Source organism: Lissotriton vulgaris, chromosome 2_1 (assembly GCF_964263255.1).
Source record: "Lissotriton vulgaris chromosome 2_1, aLisVul1.2, whole genome shotgun sequence".
Classification (NCBI taxonomy): domain Eukaryota; kingdom Metazoa; phylum Chordata; class Amphibia; order Caudata; family Salamandridae; genus Lissotriton; species Lissotriton vulgaris.
Genome location: NC_141687.1, coordinates 915976647 through 915996037, shown reverse-complemented (window position 1 = coordinate 915996037; position 19391 = coordinate 915976647). Strand labels below are relative to the sequence as shown.

The 19391-nt window shown below is 39.2% G+C and overlaps 1 protein-coding gene across 1 annotated transcript in view; it reads right to left on the bottom strand.

Annotated features, from left to right (window-relative positions):
* The window catches only part of EPHA10 (EPH receptor A10), a 1551477-nt gene that overhangs the window by 669088 nt on the left and 862998 nt on the right, over positions 1-19391 (bottom strand). The gene's annotated exons all lie outside the window — the stretch shown is intronic.

Below are 19391 nucleotides of genomic sequence, written 5' to 3'. Positions count from 1 at the left end.
TAGCAGTTACTCCTATTAAATATTCCCTTTTCGTAACTTTGAACCACAGTGCCCTCATCACCTCCCACTCATAGGGGCATATTACCAAGCAATAGCGATAATTATCGCTATTGCTTGGTTAGAGACAAATATTTACCGCTGAGCTGCGGCGATTTTTACCGCAAATAAACCTTGGTATTACCAAGGTTTATCGCAAATGCGATAAAAATCGCTGCAATGCATGAATATCGCTTAGCGCGAATATCTCCAAAAGTTGGTAATAGGAGATAGCGATGTTAGCGACTGTTTTCAGTTGCTAACATCTTGGCACGCCCACTTTGCATGTCATTAGTGATAAATATCACTGACATGCAAAGTGGAGCCCAAGATGGTCGCTAACTCCTAGTAGCTGTCGTTAACTGGTGTTAGCGACAGCTAGGTAATAGGGAGATAACTTTATTTCCACTTTCTTGGCTTTTAAAGCCAAAAAAGCGGAGATAAACCCCCCTGATAATATGCCCCATAGTTTGTACTTCTTAAAAAGATCAATTAGTTAGCAACTCGAATCCACTACAGGGCAACCAACACTCTCCGAAGAATTTGTAGAAGACTGAAGCTAGGTGAAAATACCACTAAATATGATCCATTTGTGTATTCAATATATGTAAATCAATATCAGTTATTGAAAATAGAAACTATTCCAGCAACAAGATAACAAGATAACATGTTAAGAAAGACCCCCAGGCATTATGAAATTGCCTATGGTTCTTGTAATTGCCAACGAATGCTAAAATTCTTGATCAATCTTGAAATTGCCCTTAATCCATGAAATTACTTGTAAACCTTGAAATTGCCTCTCGCTCTTGAAACCTTCTAAAAGGTTTGCAATTCTCCCTGGATAAGTCTCACCGCTCACATAAGTCTTCGAGGCCTTCTGATGAGTCATAAAATTGCCCAGTGAGTAGGCAAAATTCACAGGTATTGAAATTACTAAATGTCCTTTGAAAAGCGGACAATAGTCTAAAAATTCCTTTAGTGAGTAAACAAAGTGGCCGTGTTAAAGTGTGATGGTTATCTGTGCAGTTGCTCTCGTGTGCATAAAAACTGCTGCCCTGATCGATAAAAGGGATTTTGGCACAATCAGCCATGCAATAGCTGGTTTATCATTGGCATTGAATGTATGCGTGGAAATAGCCCAATTACTATTGTCTTTATTCACTAAAAGAATTACAACTGTCTTGGTGACCCAAAGTGTTTTTCCCAAGAAAAAACGAGACGATTACACAGAGTTAACAATGGGTTTGCACGCCCCTGATGTCAACTAACGTCCACCACAGGAGTATACAAAGAACATACCCTCCAAAATTAGAAATTGAAATCGAGGAGGTTGAAATTATTTAGACGGTCAAGTACAAACTTATAGCTGCCACAGTCTTGACCGCTCATTACAGTATCTCCATCTCACACAAGTTTTTTTATTAACAACTGTACCCTAGTCTGCCACAGGCTTTTGTGTTGCCCCTTTCCACCAAATTTCCAGTAAGAAATGACACTTATGAAGAATCTAAGAAAAAACAATCATAAAAATATGTTCTTTCAGGACCGATTAATGAACCTGTCCTGAACGTTGTCAAATTTTTCAGAGACTCTTCTCAACTCCTGTTATTTTAACTCATTGGACTCACTTTATTACACACCTCTCAACCTTCAAAAACAGCTTGGCGGGTCAGACTCTCAAACTTGTTGAATGACGAATATTTTGTTTTACCCGAGTATGATATTCGGATTATTTTCAGCCATGTATTTGAAACCTTATTTCCAATGCACCCGAGATAAACAGTGATTAAACTGAGATGTCAAATAAACAAAATAGAATTTTTTTCGTACATGGATTGGGACTGTTACAGTTTTTTCCGATCTTAGAAACCATCAGATAATACAGTGGAGGGGTAGATCAAAATATTGCACATTGTTCACTTGAAAATAGTAACCGAAAGTTCACCAGTTTGACTCCATGTGGTGCAGACTCTGCCGCACTCCTGAAAGTCGGCAAACCGAATACCTCAGTAATGACATTTTTTGTTTACAGTGAATGAATCGCAAAAAAAAAAATATATACGTTATTAATGCTATATGCATTTTGCTCAGCGCTGCTGCTGTTCCATACCTGGGCTGCATTGAAACCAGTCTCTTTCATAGAACAGCAAGGCAGGTGAGTGGATATAAGACACCCTAGAAAACAGGTGACTTGAGAGCTATGTTATAAATATAACTTGTCACCCAAGGGTGCACAGCATAGGCATTTGTCTTTTTTCTTCAAACATTGTTGAATGGTTTATGAGCATCCATCCAGAACACATAAATGACCTCAACAAAAGTTATCCCAGTGCACAATGCACTGACGAATGTCTGACATAATATCGACAGACAGAATATCGAAATGCAAAAATATCGGAGCAAAAATATCGACAGCAAAAATATCGGAATCCTATCTTCATTAAGGTAAGTACAAAAATATCGAAAAAATAATATCGTAGTACAAAAATATCGGAATCAAAAATATCGTTTTTTTAAATGTATTAATAATAATGTAAAAATAATTTTAAAATACATATAATTTTACAACTATTAAATAAAAATATTAAAACAAAATTAAAACTAATACATATATATTTAAAATAAATAAAACACTTAATAATTTAATGTAATTTTAATTTTTTTCATGTAATTTATTTGATTTAATGTAATATTTTTTTGTTTTTACCCTGTACGCCTGTACCCCAAAAACCCAAAACGGACCCTGAACCCTAAAAATATCCCTGTACCCCAAAAACCCAAAACTGACCCTGAAACCTAAAAATACCCCTTTACCCAAAAACTGAAAACTGACCCTTATCCCTAAAAATACCCCTTTACCCAAAAACTGAAAACTGACCCTGAACCCTAAAAATACCCCTTTACCCAAAAACTGAAAACTGACCCTAAACCCTAAAAATACCCCTTTACCCAAAAACTGAAAACTGACCCTGAACCCTAAAAATACCACTTTACCCATGAACTGAAAACTGACCCAGAACCCTAAACATTCCCCTTTACCCAAAAACTGAAAACTGACCCAGAACCCTAAAAATACCCCTTTACCCAAAAACTGAAAACTGACCCTGAACCCTAAAAATACCCCTTTACCCAAAAACTGAAAACTGACCCTAAACCCTAAAAATACCCCTTTACCCAAAAACTGAAAACTGACCCTGAACCCTAAAAATACCACTTTACCCATGAACTGAAAACTGACCCAGAACCCTAAACATTCCCCTTTACCCAAAAACTGAAAACTGACCCAGAACCCTAAAAATACCCCTTTACCCAAAAACTGAAAACTGACCCTGAACCCTAAAAATACCCCTTTACCCAAAAACTGAAAACTGACCCTGAACCCTAAAAATACCCCTTTACCCATGAACTGAAAACTGACCCTGAACCCTAAAAATACCCCTTTACCCAAAAACTGAAAACTGACCCAGAACCCTAAAAATACCCCTTTACCCAAAAACTGAAAACTGACCCTGAACCCTAAAAATACTCCTTTACCCAAAATTAATTAATATTATTTAATTACCAATTAATTATTAATTAACAATAACAATAAAGTAAATATATTAGCACATTTGCTGTAATTAATTAAATTTAATAATTAATATTATTTTTCCCAATTAATTAATTAAGAATAACAATAAATTATATATAATTTTTTTTACTATAATTAATGTAATTAAATAATTAATATTAATTAATTACCAACTAATTAATAATTATAAATATGTAAAAAATTATATTAATTAATTAACGAATTAATAGAAATTAATTACCAATTAATTATTAATGAAAATATGTACAAACATATATCAATTAATTAATTATTATTAAATTACTTCCCACCCTATTCCCCTATAAACCCATAACCCGCTACAGAACATATTCATCAATTAATCAATTAATTAAAAATAATTAAAAATTATTTCTCAATTAATTAATTAATAATTCCTACTAATTAATAATTAATTTAACATAATTAAATTACTTCCCACCCTATTCCCCTATAAACCCACAACCCGCTACAGTAGTAAAAGACAATATTTAATTAAATGACATTAAAAATAAATAATAAAACATAATAAATACAATATAATATACACTAAATTTCTTTAAAAATTGATATTAGTAACATCAAAGTTATTAATTTCGATATTATTGACATCGATATTTACAACTTCGATATTACTGATACCATACCAATATCGATATTAAGACTGTCGATATTACTTACCTTCGATATTTTGTCCCATCGATACTTAAACTTCGATATTTTTGTATATCGATATTTAAAAATCGATATTTTGTCTGTGTACCGCACTGACATTGCAAGGAGCTTTACCCACCTACCCTTCCCTTCATGGCCAAGAGACTGTTAGACTCATCGATTTCGGGCTGGCTAAGACACATCGAAGCCAGTCAGAATTCACGGATCCAAATACAATGAGTATGACACGCTTGTCCGATAACCTCTGCTAATCATCTGGTAGCTTGGCCCAGTGCAGTCAGGCTCATCCTCAGGGCTAAAATGTAAAGTATTGGCACAACACCCCCTCGCAAACCACTGCATTCGCCCAAAAAATACTCCACACTGTATGCATAAAAACACTTGTCTTTGTTTTACACACGCACACTGGAATCAAAACAAGATAGAAATTGTATATACACTCTACAGTTAAAAAGCAGTGGTCAAACTTCTCTATAGAAATCAAAACGAAACACATATTGTATATACAGTTTACATTTATATGCAGTTATTAACTTTCCCATTGCAGAGAAGTCAAACATTCACCAGTGTATGATTATGCCACATGACAGTGCCCCTCAATCCTATAAACTTTACCAGCCAATGATTCCTGTTGCCCCTTTTGGCACCCTGTTGACTAGACATACAGAAGCACCTAACAAAGAAAGAAACAGTTACTTAGTTTCATCCATCTGGACTAGAACTCCGGGTGCCTGACGGCACTTGCACAAGTGTGGGATCGCTATCCCCCCATAGCCAAAACGTTGTGGCCAAGGAAGCAGGTGCGCTTTCACATCTGGAGAGATATTTTCCCCTCAACCAGAGGTGTGACCTGCCATACACCCCTGACAGTCAGCTGTATACCCCTCATGTCTCATCGCAATGTTTTCCAAAACAACACACCCTGTGGAGTGGATACGGAGAGAAGGAACCAACTAACTCAGACAGAGGTCGTGATGTCAGGCACTGTTGTCTTCCTGATCTGGAGGCCGATGACAGTCTCAGCTCCTGACTCAGTTCCCCCAACACCCTTTGGACACCTCATGCTCGGGAACACAAGCAAGCAAAGGTCCCCTTGATTGCAAGCACTGGTCCCTTGGACTCTGCAAGCTTTCCCAGCACTCCTCAAACTCCTCATGTCCGCAACCTCAGAAGGCTGCTGATTATTACGCACACACTCCTCTTCACAGCGAGAGGACAGTGTATGGTCCTTGTCCCAACCACAATAACTTCCACCTCTCTCCGCAGCACCCAGTGTGGTCTTAAGATCTTGTGGAGACAGTGAGATCCTTTCTGTCCCTTGGGCCTTGAGGACAGGAGGCCAGTTCACCGGCCCTTGGAGAGTACTTCGAGACCCAAGCACAACAGTTGACACTAGCTGCAGTCCAGCAATGTCCAGGCAAAATGCACCAAGTGATAGTCCACTTTCTGGAGCATGACAAGCTCCAAACCATTGCAAGTCTGCGGAAAGTCCAGTTGCAGTCCCTCTTGCCTCTATTCAGCGGAAGACCAAAGAGTATCTGTGAGATATGGGAGACTCAGGGGCTTCTCTTCACTTTTCAGGGGAAACCCTTTATTTTGCGTTAATTTTGTAGGGGTAAGAAGTTCCTGTGAGTCATTCGCTAAACGACTTTCATAAAGTTTTTGCTAAAGGCTTTTCAAGCAAATGAAATGTTCTGTAAATGATACTTCTCACTAAACATCTTTTTTCAGCATTTTTCTCCTGCAAGATTTCGCTGCCAATATCTGCTACTGTTTGCTCCTTTTAAAAAAATGCAAATATTTGTAGCTCACAAAGATTTTAAAATGTCAAAAAAAATCTTCGCAAGTTGCGAGTCAAGGTGGCATTTGTCCCATCAATACCTTAAGATCATTGGTGTTCTAAATATCTTCGGCTGACTGATGGAGCCTCCAGCACCTTTCTAGGGTCATACTCTAAAACGCAATCACCAGTAGAAGAGTCAAATGTTAGAAGGTCAAATATGTTGGTAATCTGTTCACAAAGCTGCACTGTTTCAGATCAAAGGTCGAGTTTCTTGAAGAAAAATATCTGTCTCAAAGAAGTACTTCCTCTCCTGGAATATTTGGTGTGATCTGTCTTTGGAATAGAGAGAGCGTTTCATCTGCTGGTTTTCAGGCACATGCAAGACAAATATGAACTGGTGGTGCCTATACTCTGCAATTTAAATGCCTTCAGTTATTTTGAGAATAGTGCAAGTAGATATTGTTATTCTCATCAATGGGCTAAATGTTTTACTAGACCCAGCAGAGAGTTGCTAACATTGAGGTTCTTAGTTGGAAGGTTAATTAAATACGAAATGGCAGCCCAGATTTGCGGGGGGGGGGGGGGGGGGGGGTAGGTTAGTCAAAAAGGTTAGTGGGGTGTGAGGGGAATAATATCCCTCAGTTCCCAGCCTTCTATATATTGGAATAGGCTGGCCTTAATTGTAAGAAGGTTGCTTGAAGGGAGCTAATAATAGGAAGCATAGATGGGACAGTGCTGAAGTGGGAGAGGGAAACAAGCCGAGTCCAAATCGTGAACAACTTCTACGGCTTTCTGCTGCAGACAAGGGCACTTTAGATAGACACATAGGAGGAGGGCATTTCAATGACAGGCCCAGTACTGGAAACTGCCTCAAATACTTTCTTTGCAGGTGGTGGGAAAGCCGCATTTCATCCTTAACAAGACAAAACGTTGGATTCAAATTGGACCAACAAACTCTCCCTACTGCCTGAACCTGAAACAAGTGCCACTTGTCATGCTCTCAAATCTGTGGCAGTCTGAGTGGACACTCTGCCAGCCTCCCTTAGAAGACTGGGCCAATCACAGGGAAAGCACACAAAGGATAGAGGCTAACTGGGCACGGACATAAGCTGGTTGCACTAGTATAAATGTCTTTGTTATCACACTAAAGATAGCAATTTATATACCACACTACAAACTGACCATTTTGCCACTATAAGCTTAATACTACATAACTGAACCTATCTTTTATGAGCCTTAACTGAATGAAAGATTGTGTAGAAAACAATTGCAAGGATTCAAACTTATGCCTCACATCTTATATGTAGCTATTCACAGTGGGTGCATAACTCATTGAGCCATTTTGGCACACATGTAATTTGAGACCTACAGGATACCTACAACAAACCAATAACCCAGAATCCTGTCTCACTTAGAAAACAAATCTGCCACCTAACATTACAGTGTTCTGGAGCAGGTACAATAACCCTCTAAGCATTTTTTGAGATTCAAGCCTGTGACCTGTAAATTACAGACAAAACTTTGACTCCAGTAAGTTTATTAAAAATCTAGCAGTATATATCAATTACAAAATTCTATAACGATACAGCGGCTTGCAGGTCTGCTGAAAAAAAGGTATTTAGTCAGAATATCGTAAACAGAAATATGATGGACCAAAATATATTGTTATGAATAACGAGGGCGCAAACATCATGAAGCTAGGTTTCTATGGGTACGTTTAACTATATATAACTTCACATATATGAACCGTGACGATATATTTTCAAGGTACATAAATATGGAGTGAAGAATAATAATTCTATACTTACACAGCAGACCATGAGAGATAAAACTGGAATGTGCTGCATGTTGCAGTCCTGGGAGCGACCATGAGATGCAACAGCATTTGCTCTCTCTTTGTGCTCCCCTTGGGCACTTTGGTATAACAGTAGGGGCTTCTAACACCTGTGTGTCCCCTTCTGTAAAACCAATAGCTCTGGTGCACATAAAGTACCATCGATATCAGAGGGCGTTCCCTCATTTGCAAGGGGGTGAGACCCCATGGTAATGAGGGAATCCCTTTGCCTCTGCATTTCGCCATATTACAGATGCAGGGGCAAAGAAGCTGTAAGGTGACGCACTGTCAGTGTGCCCCCTGAAGGCAGCTCCCTGGAGGCAGTCACTTATTGCACCCACCTGCAAGGGGATCTCTAATTCCCCTTCAAAGTGCAAGCAGGTTTCCACCTACACAGTGAAACACAGAGCGGCTTCAAAGCAGCTGCTCTGTTTTTCACCTGAATGAGCTGCCCGGGGTTAAAGCGAATTTGCTGCTACCCTGAGGGCCGTACATTCAATATAATGCGGTGCATTTTCCTGGTTAGTGCTTGGCACACCTTTTGAAGGGTGCACCCAGCACTAACCAGGAAAATGTGCTGCACATACAGCCCCTGGAGGAAAGGGATTATGTCCCTGATAAGAATCCTACCAAAAGTATTTTTTTTACAACTGCTCTATATTCCAAACAGCAAAGCATTTTGAGGCTGTTCCATGTCAGCTGCCAAATAATGAACTGAGGGTCTTTCGCCATGATTCCTAAATTCACAAATAGACAGGTCACACACTGAGAAGAGAACATGTGCACCAATATTGTGACAATATATCCTCATCTCAACTGTGCATGCGTACATAGTTACTGTTAGACCTGGCATCTTTGGCGTGGTTTCGCCTAACTTTTTGTCTTTACCTCCTGTATTTTTGACGCTGTGCTGGATTTCGTTTTTGCTTCAGTGTCAAAGTGCAAGTGCTCCCTGAGTAAATTGTAATTGTGATTGGTTATCCATGATTGGCATATTTGTATTACCAAAAAGTCCCTAGTAAAGTGCACTGAGAGTGTCAGGGCTGGTGATTCAAATGCTACTAGTAGGCCTGCAGCACTGATTGTGCCACCCACATGAGTAGCCCTAAAATGGTGTCTCAGGCCTGCCACTGCGGTGCCTGGATGCAGTTGCTAACTGCCATGCTGCCCTGGCCAGTGTCCACACTCGACAAGCCTAACCCTACCCTTTTTTTACACATTGGACACCCCTATAGAAGGCCCTAGGTACCCCCTAGGCAGGGTGCAGTGTATATGAAAGGTAGAGCATGTACTTGTGTGTGTGACATGCTCTGGTAGTGAACTACAACCATTTTCATTTTTCACTATTGAGAGGACTATCTTGCCCATAGGATACAATGGGGAATGCTGTGTATAATGTTTACCTGCATATCTTCCCATAGGAGCAAGATAGAAAATTAAAGTCTGGTATCCCTGAACTCAGAATTTAATTCCTATCTTTTAGGAAGAATTGTTTTTAAATTCTGTGCTTGAGAACAGCACTTTTAGAAAGTGGCCGTTCTCTTGTCTTACCTTTCTGTGTGCCTTGGCCTGTTTGTGAATTGACTGTCTGGTTTGTGAGTAACAGGGGCGGAGGAGCCCCCAGGAGGTTGGATGAGTCAGCCCTAGGCTGAATAGCTGCATCTGCATCTTGAGTGGTGGGAGGGGATAGCACCTGGGCCTGAATAGGGCTGTGCCTGCCTTCCACAATGCTGGCTCCACCTCCTGCTGGGCAGATGACGACCCTGCCCCTCTCTCTGAAAGGAAAGAAGAAGTCAGAAAAACAAAGTGCTCCAGGACTGACCAGAACTGGTTCTGACTAAGCCAAGGCCTCTCTGCCTCCAGAGAACAAAGGAAGGACTGGAATAAAAAGGGCTACCCAGACTACAGAAAATGAGATCATACTGGAATCAAGAAGGAACCTCTGCCAAGGAGAAAGCTGGAAGACTGAAGAGGAAGGACTGTCCTGCTGTGTGCTTGTGGACTGACCTGCATGTGCTTTACTGCCAAGGAGAGGGGAAGGACTTTGCTGTGTGCTGTGTCCCCTTGCATGAAGAGATCTCCAAGGGCCTGAGGAGAGCTGGTCTCCTGGAAAGAAGTCCCAGGAACAAAAGGACTTCACCCCCAGCTTCACCCTGAAATCTGCTGTATGAAATCTGCCCTTCCTAGAGTGCGTAATCCAGTTGTGGGGCCTCTGGAAGATGTGCCTGCTGTTTGGATAGCTGGACAAGAAGAAAAGAAGAAGATCTGCAATTTTCACGCATCGCTTGCTTACGGAGCACATCCCCGACAGAGCAAGGAAATTCCTGCCAACGTGAAGATCAAGATAGTCGGAGCGCCTCTTGTCGCTGCAAGAACCGACGCATTGTTCGCTTGCGGAACCCATTGCCCCGGCGCGGGAAGATTCCTGTCGCTGCGAGTATCGTCGTAGAGCCCGTCGTCGCTGGGTGAGATTGCCACACCGCGTGCTTGCGGACCACATTACGTCGCTGCGAACATCGTCGCACAGCCATCTCATCGAGGGGCTGTGAGAGGAGAAGATCGGCGCCGTGCCTCGCCGCCACACCTGAGAACTGCGCCGGCCCAAAGATCATCGCATCGTGCCTGTGCGAGACGCTTCCTACAGAACCTGCGCACCTGAATCCATTCAAGGCATCGCATCCCTCCCGATACAGACTGGATTCGTTGCAACATGCCGGCTGCATCCAGCTGGGCTGTTGCATCACCTCCCCAAGGTCTCTGGAGTGATGCAGCGCTTGTTTTTCAATGTTATAGCTTCCACTTGGAACTTTTGTCGCATCTACAGGTACTTTGGGCTAAACGTGACGCACCTGTGGATTATGGTGACGCAAACCCTAGAACTCTTTTAAAATCATATTCTTGAACTGTGTATGTTGGATTTTTGTTGTTTTGGTCTTGTGAAGTTTAGATAAAGATACTTTATTTTTCTAAACTGGTATGGAGTCCATTTGTGGTGTTTTCACTGTTTTACTGTGTTACCGTGAGTGTTGGTACACATACTTTACACATTGCCTTTGATAAGCCTGTCTGCTCATGCCAAGCTACCAAGGGGGTGAACAGGGGTTATCTAAAGAGTGTATCCCCCTTACCCTGATTAGAAGCAATGGTCCCTATTTGGACATTGGTACCTACCTCTCCAACTAGAGACCCCCAGATCTAACAGTTACTAGTAAACACTCAGCTGAAATTCGAGTTTTAATTGTGAGTCAAGCTAGTTCAGGTGTTTCAAATCTTTCTGAACTGAGAGGTAATACTGTTCAATAAAATACTTTGAGCGCCACTAATACTATTAGTGTTGTATATTGTCAATTTTGCTATATTAATAATAATTCAACCAAGCAAAAGCCTTCTAATTTAATAAGCTGGGCTGCACACAGGTGAGCTACCTAGAGGTGGCTTGAGAGCTACAGTAGCTCACAAGTTCCTGGTTGGAGACCCCTGCCGCCAGTTGGATCCTCATTTCATTGTATTTTATGCCATTCTAACTATCCTTGTCACTGCTTCAGTATTATATTTCATAAGGGTCTTGTAACCATGGGTACACCTTGCAATACACTGCTCCAGTGGTGGCTGGTGACATTTAAAAGTGGCAACAAAGTCACAGGTGAATCCCTGGAAATACTACTTTTTTACTTACTCTCTCACATTTATCACATACATCCAAAGAAGCCTGATAATAAAGGCAAATATTAAATTTCCACACTAAAATGTAACGTTAACAATCTTATTTATTAAAACATGGAAGAAATACGTTTTCTTCCCTGTACCAATTAAAATTCAGAAAAACGTCCTGAAAACATATATAGTTAAAACATTATCAAGATAGCAATGCATGACATAATAAACAAATGTTCACAATATCTCATCGGGTATATAGAAATCAAATTAAAAACCAGAAAGAAACATATTTGTTACAGAATCACAGTGCATCAGTTAATCACAAATTAAAAATTCAGAGAAAACCTAATCGTCAAAGAATCACAGTACATAAGTTCATCCAAAAAGACCCCATTTAAAAGTGGGCAGGGGTGTAAACTTTGGGCATAATTTCTATATAGCAAGCGATGTGAACAAGTTCTATTGACAAACCTGGGGTCAAGGAAGAGTCCCTGCAGAAGGAAATGAAAAAAAGATTGGCAAATGGTGCATTTTAAAGCAAATGAATGTAGCAATAAAGCAAGGCTTATTAAGCAGTGGGAACGTATAGTCTTGAAATATTAAACATATTAAAAAGTGCCCCATATCTTCTTGCATTAATTTGTTCAACAGTTACTGTAATGTTTCAATTCTTATGCATGACAACTTAAGTCCTTTAAAATATATGCTTGCCCAGTGTCTTGCACTGCATGCAGCATTAACTTTGGAAAAATATGCTCAAACCAGACTTTGAGAAGCACCCACAGACGCTAGCTGTAACCAGTTATGTAGAAATATGTGCAGTCGGGGCTTTAAGTGAGATCAAAAAAGTGGGTGCTCTCTATAAAGGGACATACCAAATACATTTCTGTGATTCCAATAGTGTGCCATCAGACCAGTATTTTGGTTTCTATCCAGATAAATGGCACAGCAACTGACATACGCCTGAAGCCTGTCAGTATGATTGGCTTTGTCACTGGAGGTTAGCTGTTAAAGATAAGTGAGTCACAAAAATGATTTCTTATAAATAATTAACATTGGAAATGTTGACATTCTGAAATAGTGAGTCTGTGAATTAAATAGCATTGAGGCTTGTGGAAGGAGTTTTGGCCTTCAATTATGTGTGTTTTATGTTAGACATGTATCCTCTTTTTCCCTGCATACCTTGTCCGAATCTATGACAAAATATAGAATACATTAATATCGACATACACAATTATCGCAACAAAAAGTATCGATGGCAAAAATATCGGGATCCTATACCTAACAAGGTAAGGACAAAAATCTCGAAAAAATAATATAGAACGTCAAAAATATTGTTTTTTGTAAAATATCGTTTTGTTTTATTAAAATAAAATTGTAATATTAACAAAATAATACTTATAAATGTTATAAATATATTTAAAATTATATTATAATATTTTAAAATAATACATAATGTGATGCAAATTAATAATAATTAAGATATAATACATAGTATATTTTTCATTGCAAAATAACTCTACATTAATTATTTTAATAACTTATAAATAAATAAATATATAATAAATTACAAATACATTTATATACATAAAATAATAATATAAATAACAATTAATAACAACATAAAAATAATAAAAATAAATAAATACATTTTAGATAGCGTATGAGTAAAAATTACTATTCCCACTACAGAGAGTGCAACAGTAGGGAAAGTGTTGGATAGCGTAGGGGTAACAATTACTATTCCCACTCCAGAGAGTGCAACAGTAGGGAAAGTGTTGGATAGCGTAGAGGTAAAAATTACTATTCCCACTCCAGAGAATGCAACAGTAGGGAAAGTGTTGGATAGCATAGAGGTAACCATTACTATTCCCACTCCAGAGAGTGCTACAGTAGGGAAAGTGGTGGATCGCGTAGGGGTAACAATTACCATTCCCACTCCAGAAAGTGCAACAGTAGGGAAAGTGTTGGATAGCGTAGGGGTAACAATTACTATTCCTACTCCAGAGAGTGCAACAGTAGGGCAAGTGTTGGATAGCGTAGGGGTAAAAATTACTATTCCAACTCCAGAGAGTGCAACAGTAGGGAAAGTGTTGGATAGCGTAGGGGTAAAAATTACTATTCCAACTCCAGAGAGTGCAACAGTAGGGAAAGTGTTGGATAGCGTAGGTGTAACAATTACTATTCCCACTTCAGAGAGTGCAACAGTAGGGAAAGTGTTGGATAGCGTAGAGGTAACCAATACTATTCCCACTCCAGAGAGTGCAACAGTAGGGAAAGTGTTGGATAGCGTAGGGGTAACAATTACTATTCCCACTCCAGAGAGTGCAACAGTAGGGAAAGTGTTGGATAGCGTAGGGGTAAAAATGACTATTCCAACTCCAGAGATTGCAACAGTAGGGAAAGTGTTGGATAGCGTAGGGGTAAAAATTGCTATTCCAACTCCAGAGAGTGCAACAGTAGGGAAAGTGTTGGATAGCGTAGGGGTAAAAATTACTATTCCAACTCCAGAGAGTGCAACAGTAGGGAAAGTGTTGGTTAGCGTAGGGGTAACAATTACTATTCCAACTCCAGAGAGTGCAACAGTAGGGATAGTGTTGGATAGCGTAGGGGTAAAAATTACTATTCCAACTCCAAAGAGTGCAACAGTAGGGAAACTGTTGGATAGCGTAGAGGTTAAAATGATATAGTTAGAAATAAATGTTTACTTTTTTTTTATAAACATTTAAACTATTAAATTAATCTAAACCATTTACAATACATATACATAATTATTGAAAACATGATTAGCAAAATATATTTTACTTAAAAAAATTATTAAAAAATACCATATTATAATATTTATTTACCAATTAATAATTAATTAACAATTATATAATTAACAAATCAATTCTTTTAAATACATTATTACTTAATTACATTACTTAATGGCTCTTAAGAATAAACCAAGGGATCCAACATTAATTAAAGTCTTGCGCTCCGAATATAAATCTGCTTTGGCATCCCGTAAAAAGGTTATAAAGGCAAACCTATGGGAATCTCTACTTGATCCATCTATCCTGGGCAACAGCTCCAAGTTTTGGAGCATAATCAACAAACCGATGTTCGATGATCCTGACGCTGCCACCATCGGTACTGGCATACCTGAAGATGAGTGGGTCTCCCATTATAGCGCAATTTTTAGGAGCGAAGATACTCGGCAAACACAAGCTCCGACACTTCCCGTAGAAAGGCCGCTGTTGTTCACGGACAAGGAAGTGGAAAGGGGGATTCGCTGTCTAACTAGTAACAAAGCCCCGGGCCTAGATGGTCTTCCCCCAGACTTATTCAAATCTAACGTCCCCTTCTGGGCTCCAATTCTTACGGCGGTGGTTAACGCTGGAGCCGCTACCGGGGCTCCTAAGTCTTGGGGAGCCTCAACCATTGTACCCATATACAAGAAAGGAGACAGAAGCAATGCAGCCTGCTATAGGCCAATCTCCCTGATCAACTCAGTCGCTAAGGTTGTTGGTGGGATCATCCTAAATAGGTTGTCCGTATGGGCTAAAAACAATAAAGTTATGTCACCAGTACAATATGGCTTTAGACCAGGACATTCTACAATAACACAATGCCTGAATCTATACCTAATTAGTGGCAAATATACTTTGGCCAGAAACGGCACACTAAATATGGCCTTTATGGACCTTTCATCGGCCTTCGATTGCGTTGACAGAAGTAAACTTTGGGATGTCCTGCTGAAAATGGGGGTTGAAAAAAACGTAATCAACTTTCTGGCCGACCTCCACAGCGACACACAAGCAAATGTGCGGTACACCAAAGACTTAAAAGTAACCAGAGACTTTAAAATAAATCGAGGGGTTAGACAGGGCTGTATTTTAGCGCCCTTTCTTTTTAACCTTTATATTAATGATCTAGAGGAGCATCTTTTAAAAACAAACACGGACTACCCATACATAGGGAAACGGGGCGTTCCTGTCCTGCTCTATGCTGACGACGCCGTCCTTATCTCCAGAACTGCACTTGGCCTTCAAACTCTACTGGACTCTTTTTTTCATTTTATGAACTCACGAGGCCTGTGCATTAACAACGCCAAGTCATACATCATGAAGGTAGGATCTGGGTCCAAAAAGTCTTACCCACTTTCTGTCAATGGGGAAAAAATACCTACTACAACAACCTTCTCATACCTTGGCGTATTGTTTGACAGTAAACTTACATGGGGAACCGCATTAAAGAAAAAGAGAGGAGACCTAATAAGGACCAATGCTGCAATAACTGACTTTGCACGTAAAATGGGTAATACACCAGTGGTTGCGCTGATGAAACTATACCAAGCCAAAAGCATATCAGTTGCCTGCTATGGGAGTGACCTTTGGGGCTTCTTACCTGTGGCCGACCTAGCAACCACTGAAAACAGTTTTTTAAAACAAGTTTTATGTTTACCAAAGAGCACGGCCAACTACTCTACCCACGAGGAACTGGGCATGCCTTATTTAGAGGACAAAAATGCGGTAAACCCCCTCCTGTGCTGGCTAAATTGCTGGATGAACAATGAAATACCTTTCACCCAGAACATTTTATCGGAAGCACTTAACTGGGAAGGGAAATTCAAGATACCCTGGATAAGGTATATTCAAAACTGCCTTCAAGATTTTGGCAGGATGGACCTCTTCTTAACACCACAGTTAGTCACAAAGCGAGATGTAATTTTTGTAAAGGACACCTTTTTAATGACTCGCCAGATGGTCAGGGAAGAGGCCGAATTGAAGAAGGGCAGCGTGATGAGTCATACTTTAACTAAATCATGTTTTCAAAAAGAACCATATCTATCCTGGCCCATCTCCAGATATGAGCGCTTTTTATTGACTAGATTTCGTTTTGATTTATTCCACCTGTTGCTAGCCGTGCCCAGTGGAGCCCACAGGGGACAAGTGTTGCCAGCTTGCGGCTGCGACAATAAGTCTCCGCAAGACCTGGCGCACTTTTTATTGATATGCTCCTATTACACGTTACCACGAAAAATGTTTTTAAAACCGCTTTTTAAAAAATTGAATTTTGTGCAAATAAGGCCCGCACTAATTTATCTTAAAATGCTGCACAGTGAAAGCACTTTATACGTATGCAATTTTCTAAAAACAGCCCTGAGATTTAGAAAAAGTATGGAAGGTTAACAAGTCTCTGATAAACTGCACTTTCACATTTGCACGAGCTGTGATAGGATATCTAATCTTTTTAACTGATGAATTGCTTATACATGTGTTTTTTTCTGTACTTTTATGACTGAACTTACCTTCAGCCGAATAAAGAAACTTTGAAATTGAAATTGAAATTGAAATACTTAATTACACTTAAATTACTTCCCACCATATTCCCCTATAAACCCACAACCCGCAACAGAATACATTTATCAATTAATGATTTAATTAACATTAATTACCAATTAATTAAAATTAATTACCAATTAATTATAATTAATTTATAGTTCCTACTAATTAATAATTAATTCAACATAATTAAATTACTTCCCACCCTATTCCCCTATAAACCCACAACCCGCTACAGAACATATTTATCAATTAATCAATTAATTAAAATTATTTACCAATTAATTAAATTAAATTACCAATTATTTAAAATTAATTATTAATACCTAATAATTAATATTTATTTTTACATGATTAAATTACTTCCCACCCTATTCCCCTTTAAACCCATAGCCCACTACAGAACATACTTATCAATTAATCAATAATTAAAATTATTTACTAATTAATTATATTTAATTACCAATTATTTAAAAATATTTAATACCTACTAATAATAATTAATTTTTATAATTAAATTACTTCCCACCCTATTCCCCTATAAACCCACAACCCGCTACTGTACTAAAAATCAATATTTAAATAAATTACATGAAAAAAATTAAAATACATAATAAATACAATACAATATACACACAAATGATTAAAAATCCGATATTAGTAACATCGAAATTATTTACATCGATATTACTGACATCGATATTTAAAACTTCGATATTACTAATATTGATATTAAGAGTGTCGATATTACTTACCTTCGATATTGTATCCCTTCGATATTTAAACTTCGATATAATTGTATATCGAAATTTAAATCTCGATATTTTGTCTGTGTACCACCTTGTCCATCACATCTTCAACCACTTCTCTGTCCTCTTCAGCATCCTCTTTTCACTCTTCCCTGAATGCCCTTCATCACATCTCTGTCACTTCACCATCCCCAACATGCAATGCACTCCCTCAAATTTAAGCACTTTAATTTCTCTTACTTTTGCCTTGCAAATATTTTGACATCAGTGTACCACCTTTCACACACATATCCACATAATTTCAGTGGCAAATGAAATACACAAACATTGTTCTTTGTGCTCCGCAGAGAGGCAAACCCACTGACATGCACTTTGTTTGGCTTTAGCCTTAGCGCCTGAGTGCTCAATGAAAGCCCCTCCTAAACATTGGGCATGGCTCAAGCTTCAAAGTATGCACAGAAGAAAATACAGATAAACAACAACATTATCAAATAGCTAACTTGTAATGCGAGATTAAGTAAAGCATGTAAAATAAGAGAGGAACTAAATTGCTGAAATGCATTCCCTCGATGTTGTTAATGTTCATGGTTTGCAAGTCAATCCATGTTTTTAGCATCCATGTTCATTCCGGGGCATGTACACAGGGCCACTTTTAATTCCATACATCAGAGAACTGGTCACTGTAAGCACATGTTACACGGTAAGCACATATCTCTCACTTTGGGCCAGACCTGGATATTTGTATCCATTTCACAAGGGAACAAGAGTGAACGCTACTCATTATTTGGATCCATTTCACAAAGGAGCAAATGCCGAAACTTCACTGCTAAAGGAGCGAGCAATGTGCAGGGAGGGCCTGGGGTGTCACAGTGGAGGAGGTTAGAGTGATGATGGGTCTCGGCACCAGATACAGAACACAGCATTAGCTTACAATCACTTACCATTGCCGAGAACACGATACCGGATCAGAAGTGCCTGCATCCACGCTCACGTATGATGAAAGAGTGGGATCTACGTCTTTGAATGACAGACGTCTGAAATCAAGCAAGGATGAAGTTTCCCACATCCAAAACCATGACGCTTATTACATCACTGGTCTACAGTGTGCATACAACCAGAGACCTCAATGGCAATGAAGGCCTTTAATACAGAAAGCCCTGCGTTGTGCGTCGTGTTAAGAAAATTGATCGATCTATTTTATATTTTTTTATGTAAATGTGTTAGAATTTTCAGAGGGGTGCAGCCCCACAGCCCTAATGCCGAAAACACCCCTGCACTGCTCTGCTGGAACACAGTCAGGGCTGACTTTACCGTGGTGCGACAAGTGCAACTGCACCTGGTGCTGCCCTTGGGAGATCTGCCTTCAGATATAACGTATAGGCTTAAAAGACCCTACTGCAGAGACCAGCAGTTTTCAGGCAACAATAAAAATATCAAGATAACACTGGTGAATAATCCACCTGCAAGGTATCAAAGAGGGAGATAGAGGTTTTGTATAGTGTCAGTTTTTAATCTAAATACAGTAGTGCAGAGGGTTAACCCGCCTGCTGTAAAAAACGAGAACTATGCAGATCACAGAATTGTATTTTAAAAAGGTAGCTCAGTGTGTTACTGCTTTTGTCACAGAGATCCTTTTGTTACGTGCAGTTTATAAGTCACGATCCTAATATATCACAGTGAGCTATTAACTGGCATGAAAGAGCTGTTTGTAATCTGCATGGTATATGTTAAAACTTTATGA